The following is a 7,284-nucleotide window of genomic DNA, read 5'->3' on the forward strand; positions in this document are numbered from 1 at the left end:
ACGTTACATTACGACCGCTTCGCAAACAATATACATTCGCTTAAATATTATTACAAAGATACAGTCATTTTTCTGTCATGTTAATGTTACTTAAAAATAATAGATTATAAATATATTTAGGAAGAGTTGCGCAATCTTGTTTAGCAACAACTATGAAAATTTATAGTGAATGTAGCAATATAGCCTAGAAAATATTAAGGTAACTTATTTGTGTAATTATGATTTCTCTTGACTGTATAGTTAATTTGTATGTACATTCATTCATACAAACCTATGTAATATTTAAGTGATAATTTCTTTTTTCTCCCTTTACCATTCTCAGATATTAAACCACATACTATTTTTATTTTTTTTTTACCTTAGTTTTAATTCATTAACATAATGTTTGTCTTCTCTCTTTTGAGTATTGATTGCCATCTAGTCCTGATTGCAGAGTTAAGCGCCAGTCTCAATCCTGTACTGCTGAAGCAGCTGATCGAGGTCTTCAGGATCACCACACACTTCAGACAGGTGTGTGGACAGACCGGAGATAAACTCAGCAGGATGCTGGTCCTCCAGGACATCACTGTTGTAAGTGATCAACCTAGCAGTCATCCTGCGTCTCTTCTCAATGGTGTCAAAATAAAAATACATTTTAATTTGTATTGATATATGCAATATTTCACTGATATTCATTGACGTTTACTCTTTTTCTCCATTTAGTTTGTGTCAGATGCAGATAAAGAGTCACTAAGAACAGGTCACTGCATCTTTTGTCATGTAAGTACACTTCAATTTGTTTAAAGCTGCATATTCATGCATCAAGTTAAAGTCATTAGTTAATTTTTAAAGCGCTAATTTTTCCAAAAATGAAAGGTCTGTCATTTACTTATACCTGTATTACTTACTGTATTACAATAATAAGCTACACCGTTAGACCTTACCGGGTTTTTTATTTTACAGTAAAATACTGTTCCCAGATGATACAGCAAAACACTGGCTATTTTAGAGTTATTTAACCTAGAAAATACAGCAAGGGTTAACAGTGTATTTTTATCTGTGACTCAGACATCCTCTTGGGATAAAGTCTCAAACCCAGCGAACACCATAACGTTAGTTTATAAAAGTGGTAATATTTAGGGGTGTCCTCGACTTAGGATTTTCATAGTCGAATTGGAATTTTCTAATCTTGCCGATAATCGATATGATACTTTTTTTTAATAATTGTGCTCTCATTATAACGTTATGTATATGACAGTAGGTATTAATGTTCTGCATGTTTTAATGTTATTTAATGTTATGCATTTTTGCATTCACCGTACCATGAAGCACTTTACTGCAGCCCGACTCAACCGAATGCATCTTATACGAGATATATAATATATACACTATATATTTAACTGGCAGAAATGTTTTGAAATCACTTGTACCCTACCCAAGTGTAAGAAATCCAGTCTTTTACTCTGTGTCTGTGTCAATTTGAGTCTTGTTAAAGTTTTAAATCCCTACCGCCAAGATGCTTCTCTGTTGGTTTCAGATTATAGAAAGTGAAACTGAAATCTATAGGAGTCGTTGGATTTGATCATGCACGTTAAAATATTTAAAGCTTCTTTTTTAGATTTGTATTTACAGCATTATCTTAATAGGCTGAATATAAACTTATTGGGTGAACACCGGTAGTTTTGTGTGAAATCAGACATTTGAGCATTTATAGCCAAAATGGCATGATCAGAACAGCCGTGAATATTCAACTGTTAGATTGGTGGTCAAATCGGGCTCCTCCTTTCAAATCATTGAATCGTCGACTATTCAGGGTCACCTCAGTAATATCGCAGTGTTTTGCCAGAATATAATTCAACCTTGTGTTAAAACAATTTTTAATTATGTACTCATTAATGCCTTCTGTTGTTGAAGTGGGAAAAAAATTAACATAACATGCATATTGGATATGGGTATGTATGTGAGTCAACGTCTTCAGAACTGAAATTTCAAAATGTTGTAAATGAATTATTTTAGTCTTTCAGTGAGTTTTCCCTTAATCTCACTCTCAATCTCAATCAACCACTGCTCTCTCATTGTATCATTTAGTCATTCACACTCTGTCACTCTCTGTGTATCTCTGCTATCAGTAAAGCATACATTTATTTATTATTAACATTAAAAAATGTTCCACAAAAAAAAATATAAGTGCCCTGGGAGACTTCCCAAGGAGGAAACTTTGACTTTGTTTAGGTTTATATATATATATACATATTTACATTTTAATTGTTGTTTTCTTTCTCAGGTAGATGCTGGAATAAAAAGCAGCCAGGCTACAGCATCTAAAATGGAGACTTCTATTAAAGTGGCTCTGTAACATAAGAGACTTGGGACGGTGGAAGGAGCAGAAGATCAGAGATCAGGCAGAGCTCTACTGGTGCCCCTTAGGGGATTGATTCATCTATAATTATCTATAATATCTACTTAATGTTCTAATGAAGTTATAATTGGTCATTATTCTGTTTTATAAATCTATTCAATATATTCTAGTGTTCAAAAGTTTGGGGTCAGAAAGTTTTTTTTTTCTTTAAGATATTACTTGTATTCAGCAAGGGTGCGTTAAACTGATAAAAAGCAACAGTAAAAACTTTTACATTGTTGGACAAAAAACCTATAAAAAAAATGCTGCTCTTTTAAAACCTCTATTCAAAGTAACCTGAAAAAAAGATATTACTGTTTCCAAAAATGAAGCAGCACAACTGTTTTTGAGATGCTAAAAAAAAAAAAAGTTTATTGAGCACCAAAACAGAATATTTTAATAATTTCTTTTGGATTGTATGACACAGAAGACGAGTAATGGCTGCTGAAAATTAAACATCATAGTAAAACAGTATTTTTTTTTACAATTATTATTTAAAATTGTAATGTTTCATAATATTACTGCTTTAACTGTATTTCTTATCAAATAAATGTAGTTTTGGTGAGCATAAGAGAATTGTTTTAAAATCATTTACAAATCTTACCTATCCTAAACTTTTGAACAGAGTTTTTCTGCATTTATTACATGGCTGTGAATAAATCGAAGTATTTGAAATTTATGACTCTAATTTATTACTTCTACTTTCATCTTATAATTATTCTGCATGTGATTTAATAGTAATATTGCAGCATTCTGCAGGTACAAAGTTTTATTTGTTAAGGCCACAAAGGCCCTACACAGGTTTATGTCCACATTTCCCTCCAAAGTGTGGGCATACTGTGAGGACTGCTGGGGCCCTAGGTCCACATTTTCAGCTAGGATGCTACTTTGGACGAATAGAGGGCATACTATTGGCCCACAGTATTCCCACACTCTCCCCACTGTGCCCACACCCAGCCCACACTGTACCCACACTCTTCCCACTGTGCCCACACCCAGCCCTCACTGTACCCACACTCTTCCCACTGTGCCCACACCCAGCCCACACTGTACCCACACTCTTCCCACTGTGCCCACACCCAGCCCACACTGTACCCACACTCTTCCCACTGTGCCCACACTGTACCCGCGCTCTCCCCACTGTACCCACACTCCTCCCACTGTGCCCACACCCAGCTCACACTTTACCCAAACTCTCCCCACTGTGCCCACACCCAGCCCACACTTTACCCACTATGCCCACACCCAGCCCACACTGTACCCACACTCTCCCCACTGTGCCCACACCCAGCCCACACTTTACCCACTGTGCCCACACCCAGCCCACACTGTCCCCACACTCTCCCCACTGTGCCTACACCCAGCCCACACTGTCCCCACACTCTCCCCACTGTGCCCACACCCAGCCCACACTTTACCCACACTCTCCCCACTGTGCCCACACCCAGCCCACACTGTACCCGCGCTCTCCCCACTGTACCCACACTCCTCCCACTGTGCCCACACCCAGCTCACACTTTACCCACACTCTCCCCACTGTGCCCACACCCAGCCCACACTTTACCCACTGTGCCCACACCCAGCCCACACTGTCCCCACACTCTCCCCACTGTGCCCACACCCAGCCCACACTTTACCCACTGTGCCCACACCCAGCCCACACTGTCCCCACACTCTCCCCACTGGGCCCACACCCAGCCCACACTTTACCCACACTCTCCCCACTGTGCCCACACCCAGCCCACACTTTACCCACACTCTCCCCACTGTGCCCACACCCAGCCCACACTGTCCCCGCACTCTCCCCACTGTGCCCACACCCAGCCCACACTGTCCCCACACTCTCCCCACTGTGCCCACACCCAGCCCACACTGTCCCCACACTCTCCCCACTGTGCCCACACCCAGCCCACACTGTCCCCACACTCTCCCCACTGTGCCTACACCCAGCCCACACTTTACCCACACTCTCCCCACTGTGCCCACACTTTACCCATACTCTTCCCACTGTGCCCACACCCAGCCCACACTGTCCCCACACTCTCCCCACTGTGCCCACACCCAGCCCACACTTTACCCACACTCTCCCCACTGTGCCCACACCCAGCCCACACTTTACCCACACTCTTCCCACTGTGCCTACACCCAGCCCACACTTTACCCACACTCTTCCCACTGTGCCCACACCCAGACCACACTGTACCCACACTCTTCCCACTGTGCGCACACCCAGCCCAGACTGTACCCACACTCTTCCCACTGTGCCCACACTGTACCCACACTCTTTCCAGTGTGCCCACACCTAGCCCACACTGTGTACATACCTGTGGTCATGTTATGGGAACACAATTGGTCCTATTGGGGGCCCACTCAGATTTGTGTGGGCCAGCCCACACTTAACCCACACTTTTGGGCTGTCCCACTCGGGCCCCACAATTCATTTCACGCCGGTATTGGGGCCCACAGTGGGCTGCCCACACGGGCCCCAAAGGGGCATGTTTGCTGGAGATGTGCAGTCTTTCTGCAGCCAGATGCTATAACGATATAACGATATTTACCAGTCATTTGATTAACGTTATCTAATGCAAAACTCTGAGACTAGAACACGTTTAAAAACTTCTATTCGCCCCTGACTTGCGTTGCTTGTTCTTAGTGCTGAATATCATGTCTGTCATTTCATATCTGCATCCAGACACAAACGCGCTATCATCAAGTTTTTCTTAAGACAATTAACGTTACTTTTATGCAAGTATCGTGAAAGGACGCGCAGCCCGGGACGTCACCTGTAGGAGAAAAAAATACAGTCCGTGGTGACGGTTTGCAATCCGTCCAGTCAGTTCATAAACCGGCACGGTTTGTTAAACCGAGGGAACAGTTTAAGAATTCGTGGGTACGGTTTATAAACCGATGGGATGGATTGCAAAACCGTCGCCATGGATTGTATGTTTTTCTCCTACAGATGATGTGCTGGGCTGCGTATGAAAGGTAGGTTAAACTGTAAATCCGTCAGTTTTTCAGTTTCCTTCCGTGTTCACTGGCAGAGCGTGCATGTACTTTATCAAGTCATATGGCATCCTATGTTGGGTTAAATAATGTCCCAAATGCTTCCAGATATACAAGGTTATGTGTTAATGGAGAAATATGTCTGAATCTATCTATAGTTTCTTTTCACTTTATTAATAATAAATAGTCAGATAAATTCTTAACAAGTCATGTAGTACACTGTTCATTTTAAGATGTCTTATTACTCATGTTACTCATTAAATTATATACAAATGTAATACTTGAATAAAAGTTGTAAAAATACAAATGTATTTAATAATCAGATTAAATAAATACTTACATTTTTTCAGGCCTCCATGTGAATATTGCATAATGTTTCATTTAATTGACCCTAGATATATATATATATATATATATATATATATATATAATATAATATAAATATAAAATATATATAAAGTTTATGATTTGACACCCGTTTTATAGACAGTTCTCATCATACTCATAATTAGGGGTAATCACAATTACTTATTTAAATAGCTGAAATAAGTGTTGTTGTTTTTTATCTTTTTTCAATAGAATTGGTCCAGACTTCTGCAGTGTCAAGTGAAGGAAAGCTCCTGTGAGTCTGATGACTGAGTGTGAGTGAGGGAAACCCTTTAAGAACAGAGCAGAATGCTGAAGATGACGCCAGAAGTGTGAGTCTGTATCTTTTATATATGATTCTGTGTGCAATAAAAATTTAAAATGCACAAATCAATATGAAAAATTAAAGTTTAACTGGGCAGGCACACAATTTTAGTTTATGTTCACACCTGGAATTTACTAATTACTAATTTAAGATATCAAACTGCAAAAAGATAAATGGTAAGTTGACCCAAAAATGAAAAAAAAAAATCATAATTTCTCTCTCTCTGTGATTCCAAACCTGCAAGACATTCATTTTCAAAACACAAATGAAGATATTTTGAATGAGATCATTTCCTTACATCGACAGTCTACACAACTACCACTTTAATACTTCAAAAAGTTCATTTAGAGATCATAAAACTAATCTAAATGAATTGAGCGGTTTAGACCAAAAAGTGGTAGGTAAGGGACAGAAATATTATATTCTATTAAAATATCTTCAGTTGTGTTACAAAGATAACAAAAGGCTGAGTAAACTGATAAAATGTTCATTTTTTAACGAACCCTGTAACAAAAGTATATGGCCATATGTGTCACCCAAGATATGTGCTAATGCCAGGTTGTGAACAGAGGCACTGTGTGACTACACAATCAACTTAGCAGAATGGTTCCTGAGAGAGATGTTGTCATTAATTGTTGTTGTTGTTGTTGTTTTCTTTTTTTTCAAGAAGCCAAGTTCCTGGCTTCTCCCAAGACCTTCAAGGACCCAATTGACCTCTAAGTCAGCTGTAAAGGAGAAAGAAATCGATTGTCTAAGGTGAGACTATATTTCAGAATAAGAATATCTATATTTTTGCTGTAACTGTAGTCTGTGCTCGTGCATTTATTTAATTTTTTTGCTGATTTTGTCATATCTGTTATCTAGAATTGACAGCAATATTGCATCCATTGGTCTCCTACTTCATCAGATTCCCACATCATCACAAAAATGTCATCCTGTCAAGCTGAAAAACATCAAAAACATTGGACATTTCTGTCACTACCTATAGTCTGCCTCAGAATATTGCCAGATGGGTGGTATATGAAAAAAACATTTTTATTATAAATAAAATCAGTTGGAGAGCTGACCTTGAGTGTTACTTTTGTCTTTTATCTGCATCTCTAACAAGAACAGCTTGATGCAGAGAAGAGACCACACAGTACCTGCTTGCTGATGGGACAATGAGGAACATCATTCATGGATGCTACACAACTCAAATCTACATATTTCATAT

The sequence above is a fragment of the Carassius carassius genome, chromosome 16, assembly GCF_963082965.1.
Source record: "Carassius carassius chromosome 16, fCarCar2.1, whole genome shotgun sequence".
Lineage (NCBI taxonomy): Eukaryota > Metazoa > Chordata > Actinopteri > Cypriniformes > Cyprinidae > Carassius > Carassius carassius.